The sequence below is a fragment of the Rhagoletis pomonella genome, unplaced genomic scaffold, assembly GCF_013731165.1.
Source record: "Rhagoletis pomonella isolate Grant_MI unplaced genomic scaffold, Rhpom_1.0 Rhpom_scaffold_00005, whole genome shotgun sequence".
NCBI classification, from domain to species: Eukaryota; Metazoa; Arthropoda; class Insecta; order Diptera; family Tephritidae; genus Rhagoletis; species Rhagoletis pomonella.
Window position 1 is genome coordinate 51,365,964 of NW_023458559.1, and position 16,772 is coordinate 51,382,735.

The following is a 16,772-nucleotide window of genomic DNA, read 5'->3' on the forward strand; positions in this document are numbered from 1 at the left end:
ATGGAGTTTAATATGACAATAGCATGGAATGGGGCCACGGAAGTTGCGCTAGACTCAATTTTGGTAAGCGATGAGTTTTTCCATGATCTTAGCGAAATTAAACCTCACAAAAAACAGCTTTTGAACAATTTCCCATTATGAAACCGAGTCATAGGTCGTGGCAAGGAAGAAAAATTGTCCAACGCCAAATTATTTTGAGATTAGGGAGGTTATAAATTTCGATGGGGATGCGTTCATATAGACTTTTTAGTATTTACACCTTGATATGTTGATATGTTGATATGCTGATATGTTTACGACTCCATAAAAGCCGCGGATATGTAAAACATGTTTATGTGTATATTAGCGTGAGCCGAAAATCCACTTTTTTAGAATTTTTATTGGTAACAGCTCTAAAAACTATCTGTGTGAAAGATGCAAATTTTTGGTCAATATCTTAGGCTCGTCCAAGTCCGTCAAAGTTCAATGTGCTCTAAAAAAAAAAATTTATAAATACATGAATTAGTAGATACATATTTTTTTTTGAAATGGCAGTTGTCTACATAAGTTGGTATATGGACCTTATTTGTAAAGAATCGAAGTAAGCTAAGAAAAAACTTTTTTTAGCACTTGGTCATTGATGGACTTGGGCAAGCCTAAGATATTGACCAAAAATTGTCATCTTTCATACAAATTGTTTTTCGAGCATAATATGGTTCATATTTTTGCTATTACCAATCAAAATTCTAAAAAAAGCGGATTTTCGGCCCACACTAGTGCATATATACTTTCATTGGGAAGTACATCCATATGTATGTACATTAGACTGCATCACCAAAAAAAGTTGCGGTTTTCCGCTGTCAATTTAGTGACATTTGTCGTTAAATAAGTGAAAACACATTGTCAAATAAGATTAAAAAGCGGTTTATCGATTTATTTGGATCAGGATAGGTCTTTGGTCATGTACATGCGCTGCTAAATCGGCTATCTGCCCGTTTTTGGCACATAATATCATCGGTAAAGCTATGGATAAAGAAGATAAATTCTAAAATATATCGCCAAGTTTTGGCGTCAAAATATGACATAGTGAAAACCAGTCTTAAGTTTAAGCGCTCGCCGGTGAAGGGATAACCATATAACAGAAAAAACCCTAAATCAGCAAAACAACCATTGGCGTTGAGTAAAAGTATAAACAGACGGCAGCGTTGATCCGGATAAACTCGTTAGTTCTGAATTACTTACCTTGAGAATCAACAGCATTTGATCTGCATTATGTCCTAGAATTAATTCCCAGAAATAATGCCAAACAAGGGCATTTTTGATGATAACCTTGTGCAAAACAGCCAGCTGTTTCCTATTGTGAATCAAAAATGAATGTAGCATACGAGCGAGTTTGGACAGCCGAGGCCAGGTGGTGAGATCTGTGTACTACAGTTTGGTAGGGCCCAGCTTCGAACCACATTCCGACCAATCTTCTTATTTACATTTATTAATTTTTATAAAATTGTTTTAGTTTTTTTGTTATTTAGTTATATATTTAATTGACATGTACAATTTTGATCAGATCATCTGATCCGTTAATCCGAATTAACGTTGCCGTCTGCTTATGCTACATATAACATCGAGATCAGCATCAGTTGGCTGCCAGAACATAAAAAAAAATGCCATACTCAAACGCACGTCCATACATACGTCGTATGAATAAACATATGTACATATATATATATACATATATGTATGAGCGTATATTTGCGGCCGTTCGACTACAGGTACGCATGCGCACAGCTTCCACTTGCCCAACTCCGGTAGGTTATAAGATTTCCGTCAACATGGTCAACAACTTCAACAGCAGCAGCAACAACAATTTGCAAACTGGCATCACGCCACTCACGTTCACTGGGATTCGCTTCAGCCGCCTATCTTAGGCCTTGCCATGGGATCGTTGGGGTGGCGGGAGGTAGCAGGTACTCGAAACAGAAATATATATGTATGTATGTGTGCCCCAAAGAATGTACCATGGTGTGTCTGTGTATTAGCTTGCTCGCATGTTGTTGACTGGCTTTTATAGTTGGAGTTGCCGCTGTTTCTTGCCATGAAGCAGTATACACCGGAGGCACAAGGGGCCTTTTGGAGATGACCATTTGAAGGCCGTGTGAGTACTGTATTTATGCAAAAATAAAAACAAGGGGAAATCAGTGTTCTGCCAACAACAATTAAAACAGCGCTATCAGCTTAAATATGAATTCTTTCTTGTTTTGAGCTTTTAGTTTGTTTGTGTGGAGTTTGTTTTCGAAAGTTACCTGAGAATGCGAGCTCCTGTGGAGCAAATGACTTTTGCAGTTTGGCGTGTTAAAAATCAAATTAAGTTTGAGTGTGGGTAAGCAAATTTTTGTACATCCATAATATGTCTGTTTGCATTACAAATATTTTTGTATACAGCATTTTCGTGAAATAACACTCTGCGACAATTTTATGACAATTCAAACCACCCAACCACTATGCTAATATGTACTTTCTGAAAGTATATAGTATATCCAGTAGTAAAACACTCGATGAATTTGCAAAAGTTAGCACGTATTTTAATTTTATGGCCTACTAAAGTTTTCATATCTCTCTATTTCTAAGTAGTTCTCAAAAAAGTGGAAAAAGTGTTAAAATAAATGTCTGAGCGAAATTAAAGGTTAAGGCATTTCAACCCATTAGCTCCCGCAAATTTGGAAGGACGTAAGAGGAAAAAACTGGCATGACCACCAACGTAAAAGTCTTTATAAAATTAAGACAAAAAATGTGTGTCAAGAAGGAATAAAAGCCAAACTCAATAAAAAAAAAAAATATTAGAAAAGAGCCAACTTTTTTTTTCTGCTTCGAAATAGGTACTAAGAAAATGTAAATATCCTTAGAAAAGTTAAACTAACACTACTTTCAATACCTATAAAAAGAAAAAAGAAACATAATCGTCATACAAATTAAGGAAATGGAAACTGGATGCAAAAAAAATAATATTGCAAATTGTTTTGATTGAAAGCTATCAATTATTATATCAAGATTATAGCCTACCGGCTAACTACTATTTGGAGTTGAAGTTATGTGTATTTGTGTTAAAAAAAGGTGAGTTATTGCGTAGTATTTGTGATAATTTCTGTACTCACAATTAGTGAAAAGGGAGAAAAGTTTGTGGTATATGTATATGTATGTATGTTAAACTTAATTCCTTTAACGAAATGAATTTTAAGTAAGGAGTTACTTATGTTTATAAAAAATATTAATATAACTAACAAATACCCAATTTTTTTTTTTATTGAGTTTGGCATAGATTTTTTATTTAAATTTTTAGAGACTTTTACGTTGGTGGCATGCAGGTTTTGCCTGAGAAGACCCCTAGTAAATTTTTCCGAAGAATAGTTTTCAATCTCTCTAAAGAACTTTCAAATTTGCTTGTTGCGGGGTTTCTTTAAGTATGGGTCAAAACGAGCCTTTCAGGTGGGAGCTAATGGGTTAAAATGTTCTACGTAAATGTTCTCCATGAAATTTTACTACATATGGGGTATTTCATCGTCACGGGTGGGACATTTGTACAGCGAAAATAGTTTTTCTTTTTTAAATTTAAGAATAAAGTACTAAGCAATTGTACATTTCGATAAAGCTACACCTAGTTCATTAATATACGAGTTATTACCAAATATGTACGAAAAATATTCCAACTTGATTTTATATTTATTTCTGAGCTGTTTTTCTGTCACGGGTAGGACAAAGAAAAGACACTGCTTTTTGGAGAACATATATTTTACGAAAAGTCTGTGACTGCACTTCTGCACGGTTTTAAGTTTGTTTAGACTAGCTATGTATGTCTGGCTAACACTAACTACAGGTTAAACATGGATATCGACTCATGTTATCACGTCGATAGCGATGTCTAACCTGATGTTTGTGTTAACCAGACATTGAGTAACCGGCCCTAAGAGTGGGTGGAGTGGAGTTTTTTTTTGGAAAACTGATTTCATGGACAAATCAGGCTCAAATTTAGCTATTCTTATGAAATACGTTTGGTTTTCCGGAAAAACTAATTTTATTGCCAATTACTTTAGTTCCATTTTAGGTTGGTTTTGAAAGTTTATTTAAATCAAGATTGGAAACTACCTATTTCTCTTAAACGAAATCAGTATTTCTATAAATTATTTTTTACTTTTTAGTTCACATTGTAATAAAAGCGAGTTTTTAGTTCTTTAAACTACAATTTTATTTATTTTGAAATCAAAAAATATTTAGAGGTCGCTCAAAGCGCTCAAAGTTTTCCGTGTATTTTATATGGAGGAAAAACAACTTTTCATGGAGATAATATGGAATTCTTGAAAATCAATAGTTTTCGATCGGAAAACTCTGGTTCTCTTCAGGAGACTCCAATAACAATACCCAGTTGTTTATTTAACCAAATGTTAATACTAAAGATTTTTTATTTATCCTATTGCATTTTCTGGGGGTTTTGGCGGACCTATAAAATATAATTACTATGAAAAAATTTTTAAATAAATAATTGGGTATTATTACTGAGAATCTCCTGAAGAGAAACGGAGTTTTCCGATCGATTTATATTACTATTCAAGAATTCTATGCCATTTCTACGAAAAGTGGATTTTTCCCCATATAAAAAACATGGGAAAGTTTGAGCGCTATAAGCGACTTCTAAATATTTTTTGATTTCAAAATAAAAAATAGGGTACAGTTTTTTCGGTATAGAAAAATACTAGGGGGTGAGAGCGTAAAAATTCCGACTTTACTTTTTCACATACATTTTTGGAGCACCCTAATCTACAGTGCCTGTGTTTCCTCAGTGGCAGAGTGGTCATTATCACTGAGTTTTCCAGCCCTAGAATCATTCCAATGTTAAGGATTCTCGGTTATCGAGCTTATAAGCAACTTTTGGTTAAATGTGACTGCAAAACAAATTTTAGAGTTTAGCCAAAGACCTAGCATGATGGGGTAAAATGGACTACGGTTTAGATTTCAGTGGGCCAACAAACATGTACAAAAATATGCAATTATCTTTTTGACCAATCCACAAGAAGGGATATCATGCTGTGCACCAGTTTTCGCGGGATAATTGCATATAAGGTTTTATCGACGAATCTGTGTGAAAGGCAGACGCCCTGCATGCACTGACGGATTGGAGCTTATCCGTGTGGCTTGAGAACTGGCAAATCCACCACTCACCAGTTACTCGAGCTTGTCAAGTCCTTGAAAACTGTAGATAAGAACAAAGGCATCGCTGTTGACAGCACGAAAAGAAGACGCTTCCCGGCGCTATGTCTAAATTTAGTAGCCCTACTAAATGAATAAGGCTGTGTAGAGTGACGTCGAGCACAGCGTATTGCTCATTTCAAAAGGGAAGGATATCTCCGAGCCGTTCAAGACTAAACGAGATTGTCGAACAATAGTTTCATTCCTCAACTTTTCTGGATAACACCTGTAAAACTGTCAAAAAGCGAAATTGCTCTCAGAGAAAGAGAAAAAAGCTAAAAAGTACGGAAACGCTTTTCGGGTAAAAACTGGTAAAACTGTGAAATACACCGTGAGTGCCATTTTTTGTTACATAGCAGTTTTTTTATCACTTGCCGGTCTGCTAATATGCAAATACGCAAGCAAACTAACAAAAATTCTTATACAACTTGATATTTCTTCGCTGCGTTATATTTAAGAAGGTGAAAATGCAGATGTACTTATTTTTACTTATTCAACTTTCAAATAATTTGAACAGATGATCGTTTGACACTTTACCGGATTTTACCAGCAAACAATTTCCGGGTAAAGTCTTGCAACTTCTGACAAAGATAGGATCGATTTTACCCTCCCATTTTCCCCCTACTTTACCAGAGAACCGAGTACGGGAACGCTTTCTGGTAAATTCCTGTAAATTCTTGCGAGTTGGGGAACGCAACTAATGATAGGACGTCTTCGGGGGCTTTCGAGAGAATTATTCTACGCAATATCTATGACACTGTTTCCGCACAGCAATGGGTACCGTAGAAGATGCAATGGCGAATTCTACGAGCTTTTTAGCGGCATGGACATTTAAGCGAATACGAATATGTACAACCATTGCGCTGGCTTGGGCAATTCCTACGTCTGGTTAATGATGCTCCAACTTGGCACCCATTAGTAGACAATGCAAGCAAAGGCGCCCAGAATAAAACGGAAGGACTAAGGGCAAAAGGACCTGGCCAAACTCAGCAAAGGAGAGATGAAAGAGATGAAATTGGCGAAGTGTTCTGTTCTTGGTCCCTAGCCGGCGAGTGGCTGCGGTTCAAAGTAGGAAAAAGAAGTTCGAAGTGTACCTTGTTCTCCAATTTGTTACTCTATTAGTTTTTTATGAATTTGTTAAAAATATTGTTTGTTCTTGAACGCGTTACGCTATGTACTTAATATTACAAAATTATAGCTAATAATTAAACTCTAATATATGTAATGACTAGTCATCAAGAAGAAACTGTATATCCTGTTCAGAAATGTACATTCACATCTACATTTACATACATACATGTATATATTTTACTGTATTTACACAGTGTTGCATTACCTACATAAATTTCCTGCCGCGCCATACTGCATTATAAGTCGTGTAAATACTACTCTCAACATAGATAATTACATACAGGAGCTTTTTAGATTTTGTGAGTTCTTTTTTTTATCTTCATTTTGTGCATCTCTATATTTTTTGTCGTTTACCATGAAAAATTTCACATCAACACTAATTGCCGGGGTCTCCGACTCGTTGGCTGCCACTGGCGCTGTCGCCTTTGGCCGGTTGTAAATGCATACGTACTCGTTTGTACGTGAACATGCGTTCATATGAATTTTTATACCGAGTTTCACATGACTTATTTATATTTACAATGCAAGTCGGTTTATTCAACAAATGCACTTGAATACGCACATACATACTTTTGTTCAAGTCGCACATTACAAATTTTAATGGTCATTTCATCGCTATATCTTTGCGCTTATCTTTGGCCATAAAAGTTCGCAAAAACTGAAAAAGTGTAAAAAAAAATCAGCAGCAAATAAATGCAGAAATCGAAATTTTCTCATCATAAATTGTGGTGATTTCCTTTTTCGTATATGCCTCGAATAAGCTTTTTTGTTTTTGACATTAAAGCACTAACTAAATGAGGTTGGCAATGATTTCCTTTTTAGTCGCATTATCATAGCAAATGCGCAAAAAAATAAAAAAAACACTATTCAAAAAATTGCATGCATAATCCAATGCAATGCAGTTGGACAGCGGGATTCTTTTTGTAATTTAGTTTCTCTTTTATGTGGTTTTGAATTGTTGTGCGAAAATAATTAAAAAAGAAATATGGTCCGCTTTGTTTTGCATTGTTTGCACTGATTTTCATTGATAAAGTCAACATTGCGTGTTACGCATCTGTTGTGGTATTTGGGTCAAAAGCGCCAAGTGAGCACCGCTTTAACTTAATAGCCGGTAGGTAAGTGCTCTCCATGGAAGGATTTTTTCGATATGTTTCGAATGCTTTTGTTGTCCTTTTGACATATTTTGGGGAAAGAAAGAGATTTCAATTTCTGTGGTAATGAAGAAATGCAACTTTGTACTTTGAGATGAATAATGTAATCGATTTTATTATCAATCTTGTAATCGATTTTGTTATCGATCTATTAACCGATTTTGTTATCGATTTTGTAATCGATTTAGTTATCGATATTTTTATCGAGTTTGTTAACGATTTTGCTATTGATATTACTATCGATATTTTCATCGATTTTTTATCGATTTTGCTTCGTGTGTGCTTTCGTTTTTGACTTGGATATGCTCTTAAACATACCACGTATTCTACGTTTAAATTTAGCGGCTGTATCTTCGATACAGTCTGCAGACCAAGACGAAGGCGTTGGACTGTTTCTTTTTTTTAAAGAAGTTTTACTTCTATCGCGTGTACGGTGTTGCTTTTTTCTCAAGCAGTTTTGCTCAGTCGCAATTTATACATTTTATGTAAGTATTAGCGGCACACTGGGTGAACTAAATGCATTCATACATACATATTTATGTACAACTATAGATAATATTGTACGCGTCCTTCCAGGTAGGTTAAGAGCGGGTGATAAACCCATGTAGCATAGGTAAATATTGAGTACATACCTGCAATTAAAATGGGAAAAATATTACGATTTCGGCATGTGACTGGAAAAAGCTCCAAAATACACACGAATTGTGGTTTCCAAGACATGTACGAAGTGATTAGCACAGCTACATCCTTCAACTTGTCAACTCGCGGGAAATTCCCCAATTTGCCGGGAATTTCGATGATTTAAGTGCCAATCGGGGAATGGCCGCTTTTTTGGGGGGAACTGGGTATGTTATTTTTATATCTTAAAGTAACCAAATTACACGAATATGTTAATTTTAAACCATTTGACCCTATTTGGAGTGAAATTTTTTCTATTTGAATCGTAATATCTCCACAACAAGAGTTTTCCCAGATATAAGCTATATATGAAAGCTAAGATTTTGGGCTAGACTTTTGGAAACTTAGAATAAAATCGACTGACCAGTTTTTGAGAAAATGCCCGAAATCTCTATTTTCAGCAGCCCGATTTTTAGTTTTCAGGCGATAACGTTATGACATATTTATATTTCATAAACGCAAAAGACAGCGTTAGATTGCTTGTTTTAAGACCCTTCTACTGATATCCAATTCAGTGGTATGGAATGAGTAGTGCGACCTCAGTGGTAGTTTGAAAAATCGCCTCTTTTCGAATTTCAGGTACCAGCCACGCCCCCAAAAGCCTACGAATCCAAACTTCCTGGAACAAAACCTTCATAGTTTTTTTGGTACTTTAATTCCTGAAAGTTTGAAAAAAATTAAATGAAGGTACGTACAGACGCTACACACATCGCAAAGCATCTCGTAGTGGAGACACGAACCAAAACACATTTAGCTCTATATCTTTCCAACTAGTAGCCGGAACTCAATATATAAGGTATCGTTTGAAAGGTATTGGCCAATAGAATAACATTAAATATGTTGGGTGTACCCACCCACATACCCCCCTAAACCAACAAAAGCAAAAAAATGTTTTTTGTTTCGCATCACTTTAGCCAAATTATGAAGTATAAGGTTAATCGTTTATAAAGCTTGAGTACATTTTCTGGATACGCTCTGCAAGACTGCGCTGTGATGTATATCGTCACCTGAAATGCAAAATAACGTACCAACATCGCCACTGAAATGGATAAAGTCGTGACTAATTTTTTTTTTATAAAACGATGTAGGGAGTTGTAATTTGATGAAATCCATCATAGCAATCAAAAAGTGAATTTTGAATTTTTTATAAGTTACGACTTTTTGCATTTCAGTGACGATGATGTTACGTTATTTTGCATTTCAGGTGACGATATGTATGCTTTCTCATCTTAAACGTAAGTATACATACATACGTTTTTTTTATTCATTACAATATGTCTTGCAGTGTGCTAATAAAAGTGCTCTTAAAAAACTTATTGATTAATCAACTGTATGCAATATGTAGTTACAGGTCTTCAAAAAATTTAACAAGTTCTATTACTTTCGTTTCAGGTGAGCTGCATTTTATATATATAAATTGGCGAAAGTTGGATGAGCGCGTATTTATGTGCCTATATGAAACTGTACTCGTACTCGTATTTCTTTATGGACATTTCTTTTACTGTGTATATTTCATGTTGCACACAAATTAATACAAATATACATATTTATGTAAGTCGTAAAATTATTTACCTTATGGGGAATTTCATCTCGTATTGTATGAATTGCACGTAAATTCTACACATTAAATTTTAGATCTAAAGTCAGCTAACTCAAAAATTGACTGCTTGTGGACCGCACAGTGGTCCCAAATATGAAAAAAGCTGACCAAACATCAAAATCATATCAGAACAAGTTGAAACTGCTTACTCTGTGGTTTTTGGGTTCGGTAACTACGAATTTGATGATAAATTTCAAAATTCAGTATAATATCTTGCCATTTCTTGTCATTTTGATTTCAATTTTGAATACAGCGTTTTAAATTAAATTTTAATGCTCATTTTCCGCAATTCGAAAAGAAATTCCACTTTTCTCAGAACAAGCTTTTTCCAGAGTTTTAATTTTACTTCTATAATCATCTTGTGGTACACTCTTAATCACATTAAAAATTTCCAATCGGGTTAGGGTAGTCATGTTTAATATTTCTGTACTAATTTTATTATCGGCTATGATGTTGCCCGAACAGCTTTCACGAAAACCGTACAAGTTTATAAAGGAGACAAACGCGCTCGCTTAGCTGGATAATCAGCCTTTATTTGCTTTAACTCATGCATTTTCCTCCTTCAAATGCGCATTAGCAGCCTAACAAAGGCACGAAATTTTTGGGAATTAACTCGGGCAGCTTTTGCCTTTTGTACAAGTAGGCAAATAAAGCAAGCGAGTTTGGCGGTAAGTGGTGAGTGGGTGCCAGGTTCGTTCCTCGGTTGGAGCGATTGCCAAACAATGTTTTGTTTTTATTTTTTATTATATATTTTATTTTTAATTAAAAGTATATACTTAATTTTACTTTATTTTATTTTATTTGTTTTATTTTATATCACATTTTTTTTATTTTACTATCAGTTAATTTAAATTTTTAGAGTTTAATTTTATTAAAAAAGTCAACAACTTACTGAAAGCAACGTTAAAAACATAAAGAACTTATAAATGAATGAATAAAGAAATAAATGAACATTCTACTGGCTGGGTGAATCGAACCCATGACCTTGCGGTCCGTTAATCCGCATTACTGCCGTTTGTCAAGGCACAATTTAAATCAGATCAACTGCGCCGTTAATCCGGATCAACGCTGCCGTCTGTCTATGCTTTTAGGCAGACTTCTAAAACGTCAATTGCATTGAATATGTACGTATAAAGTATAAAGTAGATTTAGACGAAGTAAGTGCTAGTCCTCTTAAAAAATCTGTCAAACTCACGAGTTTCCAAAAGTGATTGCAAGAGCAGTTACACTTTGTGCATGTAAAGTGACTTTCGAAAGCAGTTTTTATTTCCGAAAATCAAACTATCTGATTTTACTTTTGGTCTGTTTACACGGTGAATGCAGAAATTGCCACCTTCAACTGTGTTACCAGACATGTTGATGATTATAGCAAAATTAATGACTTGTAACTTTTCATATACAAACAGTTTAAATACCGCATTAGATCAGTATCCAAGCATTGTATTGGCACGTTTTGGAAGTCAGCCTTAAATATATAAACATAGTTATGAAAAGTAAACGCGCAGGTAAAAGCAGCTAAATATTGAAATTTATATAAAAGGCTCTTCAACGAATAGTTCAATGGGAAGTCCAAAGCGGTACCGGGTAGAACTTTTTTTTGTAGCTCAACAACTTAAACATTTTTCTACCTCTTACGGTCAGCACTACATTATGCCACTAAAAGGCATATAATTTTTAATATAGTATTTTAATAAATATCATAAACTTACTCGTTTTGATGCATACAATAATATGTGATAAAGATATTAACTCCAATCACGTTTTTAGAATATTCTCAACAGATACAATGTTAATTTTTAAAGGTAAAAAAAAACCAGCACTTCGCAAGGAAATGTTTTCGTTACAAATGTGTTTAAATGGAACTACTTAGTGCCCGCCATTAAGATTAAGTTTCGCGACTATCGCTGAACAGGTATAATTTATTGCTGGGTACAATGTATTTATGTATAAATACGTATATAAATAAGTATATATATACAAGTAAGTTTTAGTAAAAAATTTAAAATATAAATTTTTTTCTGAAACTAATAAAAGATTCGATATCTAAAAAGTCCCCCAAAATTGTGAAATGGAAAGTGAAAACGTGTGTGGCTTTAATAGAAAATACCGTTAATAAAACAAGAAATAGTAAATTATTCAAAAAAGTAGAAAATGCAGTAAAGTGGAAAAATTGTGTACATGTTACAAATTGCTCACGACAAACAATGCTGATATGCACATTACTTTGCATTATTGTTGCAATGGCAGTTGCTAATGCTGTTCACAATGTTGCAAGAAATAACGGTTGCTGTTCCTTTTATTGTTTGATGTTGCGGCGACGGTATGCCAAGCCAACGAATACGGTAAACAAAAAAAAAACAAAAAGAAATCGAAAAAAGGCACGAAAACAAAAACAAAGCAAACAAACCGAAAACCGAAGCAAATCGATTGATTCCAGTGCATTGAAAAGGCTTGCATCAACAATACAATAAAAGCACATACTTCTTCACATACATACAAACAAAGATCTGTGAAAAAAGCTTAAAAAACAAAATAACCTCAACTCGACAATTGCAGCAACATTATCAAACATGACAGCAACAGCAAATATGTACAATCTATGCACACAACAAAACCAAAAACAATTATCGTAGTAAAGTAATAAAAAAAACGCGCTGCAATTGTTTACAATATTTGTAAGCAAAAAGAAACTGAAAAAGTACCAGCGTGCGTGGGGTATCCAAATTAAGTGGGAGGCGGGAAGGTACACGGCATACCCCCCCGCAGCTTCTCAAAGTAGAAAACAAAAGTGTTTTCGGCGGCCAACAGAAGGGGATTGGACTTAAGTGTTTCCATTTATTGTTTGCTATTTGTTTTTGTTTTCGCACTAGTGTGCGCACTAAAGTTTTCTTTTTGTTATTTGCGGTTTGCTGTTAGTTTTCGGAGCCATGGTTTGCCCCATCGTCACAGGGACTTACACTTTCTACAATTTTTTACGCCGTTTTACGCAACTTTCACAGTCAAAAGACAAAAAACAGAAAAGGAAGCCAGTGATTCCAAAAGAAAATAAGAGACGCATATACATATGTAGAAAAAAAATCACTAAAGCTTAAGTTAAAATATTGGATCTATGGGTCACATAAAATTTGTATCGTCTTTAAAAGGGGAGATCGAACAAATGCCCTGATGAAGAATGTTAAGCATGGTGAGTGAATAGTGTTAGAAAGTACATACATACATAAGTACAGAGAAGACATACGTCTACTTAAACAAAACATAACATTTTTTTCTACAATTTTGACTGAAATGTAAAAGCTCAAAGATTCACAGAAATTTCGGCGAATGCGATCTACCATACGAGAACAATTTCTATTAAAATTATTTTTATCAGTTGTATGTTTTTTGTAAAGCTACAGAAGACACATACTTTTAAATTTTCATTTACATGAATCCACCGGTGCACAGAGGTTCAGAACTGGAATTTCGTGTTCACAATTCACTGGAGCCTTCATTTTTCACACAATTTCATTATTTTTTTTGTTTTTTATGAAAGCTAATAAAATTTGCAGGAGGATGGTTCCGTGCGCAGAAGTGGAAAACTTTTGACTGCCATTCACCTGGGAGTGGCCAGAAGCGATTCTTGTGCGTACGGTTCAAATCGCAGCTCACAACGTCCGGATATTTATATCCACGTATCCCTCTTAATGGGGAAGGTGCCTCTGCCCGGCTGGTTGATGTCCTCGGGAAGACAAAGGCTGACATCACCGCCATCCAAGAAATGCGATGGACGGGGCAAGGTAAAGTAAGCGTGAAGCCTTGCGACGTCTACTACAGTTGCCACGTAAAGGAGCGCAAATTCGGTGTTGGATTCGTGGTAGGAGAGAGACTCCGTCGCCGAGTACTGGCGTTCACCCCGGTGGACGAACGTCTAGCCACAATCCGCATCAAAGCTAGATTCTTCAACATCTCGCTCATCTGCGCCCATGCCCCGACGGAAGAGAAGGATGAGGCGTCCAAGGATCTCTTCTATGAGCGCTTGGAACGTCCATATGAGCGCTGCCCCCGACACGATGTCAAAATCGTGCTTGGCGATTTTAATGCCAAGGTGGGCAAGGAAGGGATCTTCGGCGCCACTGTCGGAAAATTCAGCCTCCACGACGAAACGTCCGATAACGGACTGAGGCTGATCGACTTCGCCGGGGCCCGAAATATGGTAATATGTGGTACTAGGTTCCACCATAAGAACATCCACCAAGCTACATGGCTGTCTCCAGATCGAAAAACGAGAAACCAAATCGATCATGTTGTGATAGACGGAAGGCATGCTTCAAGCGTTTTGGACGTACGTACACTCCGAGGGCCAAACATCGACTCGGACCACTACCTTGTTGTAGCCAAGATACGCACCCGCCTCTGTGCAGCAAAAAATGTGCGCCCTACAATGCAAGGAAAGCTTAACGTCGAAAAGCTACAATCACAACAGACGGCCAATTTATTCGCCACTCGACTCACACACCTGCTCTCTGAGAGCACTCTTCAACAATCCGACGTAAGCGAGCAGTGGAACCACATTTCCCGATCATTAAGTACCGCCGCCGAAGAAGTAGTTGGATTTCAGCGAGCCCGAAAGAACAACTGGTACGATGAGGAATCTCAAGAAGCCGCAGAGAAAAAAGATGCCGCCTACAGGGCCACGCTGCGATCGGGCGCAACGCGAGCCATGTGGGACCGTTTGGGGGGACTGAAGAAGGAAGCGAGACGTATTTGCCGCAATAAGAAGAGAGAGGCCGAAATACGTGAGTGCGAAGAGCTTGAGATGCTGGCCGACAGGAAGAACGCCCGAAAATTCTACCAGAGGGTTAGGCGACTTACGGAAGGTTTCAAGACCGGGGCGAACTCCTGTAAGAACAACAATGGCGATCTAGTGACCGATGTCCAGAATATACTTAAATTGTGGAGGGAACACTTTTATAACCTACTGAATGGTAGCAGCGCTGAAAGTAGTGAGGAAGACGAACCCGAGTCCCCAGTCGATGATGATGGAGTAGCTGTCCCACCGCCTGACTATGACGAGGTACGAATAGCGATTACGCGGCTGAAAAACAACAAAGCTGCTGGAGCTGACGGCCTGCCAGCCGAGCTATTCAAGTACGGCGGCGAGGAGCTGATGAGGTGCATGCATCAGCTCGTATGCAGAATATGGTCAGATTAACGCATGCCCGACGACTGGAATTTAAGTGTGCTCTGCCCAATCCACAAGAAAGGCGACTCCGCCATACGCGCCAACTACCGCGGAATTAGCCTTCTAAGCATAGGTTACAAGGTCTTATCGAGCGTATTGTGCGAAAGACTGAAGCCCACCGTCAACGAGCTGATTGGACCTTATCAGTGTGGCTTTAGGCCTGGAAAATCCACCATAGATCAGGTATTCACAATACGCCAAATCTTGGAAAAGACCCGCGAGAATAGGATCGACACACACCATCTATTTGTCGATTTCAAAGCCGCTTTCGACAGCACGAAGAGAAGTTGCCTTTATGTCGCGATGTCTGAATTTGGTATCCCCGCGAAACTAATACGGCTGTGTAAAATGACGTTGAGCAATACCACCAGCTCCGTCAGAATAGGGAAGGACCTCTCCGAGCCGTTTGATACCAAACGAGGTTTCAGACAAGGGGACTCCCTTTCGTGTGATTTCTTTAATCTTATGTTGGAGAAGATAATAAGAGCCGCAGAACTGAACCGCTCAGGCACAATACTTTATAAGAGCGTACAATTGCTGGCGTATGCCGACGACATCGATATTATCGGTAAAAACAAGGGCTACGTCTGTTCTGCCTTCTCGGGATTGGATAGAGAAGCAAAGCGAATGGGTCTGGTGGTGAACGAGGACAAAACGAAGTATCTCCTGTCAGCGCACAAACAGTCAGAGCATACGCGTCTTGGCACCCACGTCACTGTTGACAGTTACAAGTTTGAAAAAGTAGACGACTTCGTTTATTTGGGAACCAGCATTAACACCAATAATAATGTCAGCCTTGAAATCCAACGGAGAATCACTCTTGCCAACAAGTGCTAATTTGGACTGAGTAGGCTATTGAGAAGTAAAGTCCTCTCTCGTCGTACAAAGATCACACTCTATAAGTCACTCATCATGTCTGTGCTGGTGTATGGCGCGGAGGCATGGACAATGAAAACATCTGATGAAGCTTCTCTTGGAGTTTTCGAGAGAAAGATTCTGCGAAAGATTTACGGACCTTTACGCGTTGGTGATGGCGAATATCGCAGACGATTTAACGATGAGCTGTATGAGCTTTACAACGATATAGACATAGTGCAGCGAATTAAAATTCAGCGGCTCCGCTGGCTTGGCCATGTCGTTCGGATGGACAGAAACGCTCCTGCTCTGAAAATATTCAACGCGGGCCGCGATGCTGGTAACAGAGGAAGAGGAAGGCCTCCTCTGCGTTGGAAAGACCAGGTGGAGAAGGACTTGGCTTCACTTGGCATTTTCAATTGGCGTCAGTTAGCACAGAAGAGAACTGACTGGCGTGCTGTTTTGGACTCGGCCAAAATCGCTTAGGCGGTTACAGCGCCAAATAAGAAGAGAAGAAGAATAAAATTTGCAGAGACCAGCTGAGTCCGATTTTTGAATTTTTGTTTGTTTGTATTAATTTTTTTCGTGCAAAGTGCAGAAAATGTAGCAATTTTGAAAAAAATCGATTCTCCTGTTACAATTAATAAATGTTAAGTAATAAAAACGAGTGCAAAACAATTGTAAGGTACCCCCGAAAGGAAAAAAAATGAAATGTTTTATAAACAAATTTTGGAAAAAACAATTTTTGAGTTTCTACAAAAATTTTGGGTATGCAGTTTTATAGATTATTAAATTTTCGTTTAATAGAGTGCAATTCGCCAGTGGCCAAGAGGCCACGTTGATCGAGAAAAATTTGTTGTAATAGGCTCTTATGTTGAAGATGAAGATGAAGATGAAGATGAAGATGAAGATGAAGATGAAG